This window comes from Limanda limanda, chromosome 3, assembly GCF_963576545.1.
Source record: "Limanda limanda chromosome 3, fLimLim1.1, whole genome shotgun sequence".
In the NCBI taxonomy this organism is placed as follows: domain Eukaryota; kingdom Metazoa; phylum Chordata; class Actinopteri; order Pleuronectiformes; family Pleuronectidae; genus Limanda; species Limanda limanda.
In genome coordinates this window covers 9,751,575-9,752,265 of record NC_083638.1, presented here as the reverse complement: position 1 = coordinate 9,752,265, position 691 = coordinate 9,751,575, and the positions used below count along the sequence as shown (strand labels likewise).

At 47.6% G+C, this 691-nt stretch overlaps 1 non-coding gene across 1 annotated transcript; it reads right to left on the bottom strand.

Annotated features, from left to right (window-relative positions):
- Nucleotides 1-252: 252 nt before the first annotated feature.
- LOC132999229 (U6 spliceosomal RNA) lies at nucleotides 253-358 on the bottom strand. The gene has a single exon (XR_009678096.1). It is a non-coding gene; the product is annotated as a U6 spliceosomal RNA (small nuclear RNA).
- Nucleotides 359-691: the final 333 nt, after the last annotated feature.

Here is a 691-nt window from a genome sequence, read left to right as displayed (position 1 = left end):
AGGAAATGGACATTGAGATGGGGACTTTCTATAAGTGCCTGTGTGTCCACCTGCACATAAACCTGGACTGGCCGTGCTCCTGCACTTTATAAGGCCCTGATCAGACTGTGTAAAGGCTTTTTGGACTACAGGGGGCGCTCCTGCAGACCTTTAATGGCTTCAGCCACCATGATTGCAGTGATTTACTGGTGCAACAGCATTTCTACCTCTGACAGGTGAAGAGAGGCAAAACGAAAAGGATTGAAATGAGACACAAAACAGGATTGCGTCTCGATTGTGCGTGTCATCCTTGCGCAGGGGCCATGCTAACCTTCTCTGTATCAATCCAGCATTATTATGTGTGAAACCGAAGTTACACAAAAATTGAAAGTACCCCCACATGTTCATATAGTGATGTGAGTCAGACACAGTTTTAATTCATGGTATTGTTTTCTTATGAGGACGGGACGTGGTGCACTGACTCTGTGGCTTCACGTTGAGCTCGGACAGAATCATTATGAGTCCGTTTATCATCTTAATTCTTTTATCAAACCTCCGTGTTGCTCACAGGCTCACGGGGCTGATGGGAAGTTCGTGTAAAGCCGCCTGATTGGTTCGCTGCAGGCGAGAGAGCAAAAGATCCGCCCACAAACGTACTGCAAGATCAAAGCTCCGCAAGCGTCACCTAGCCGGCAAGGCTGTGATTGGTCAG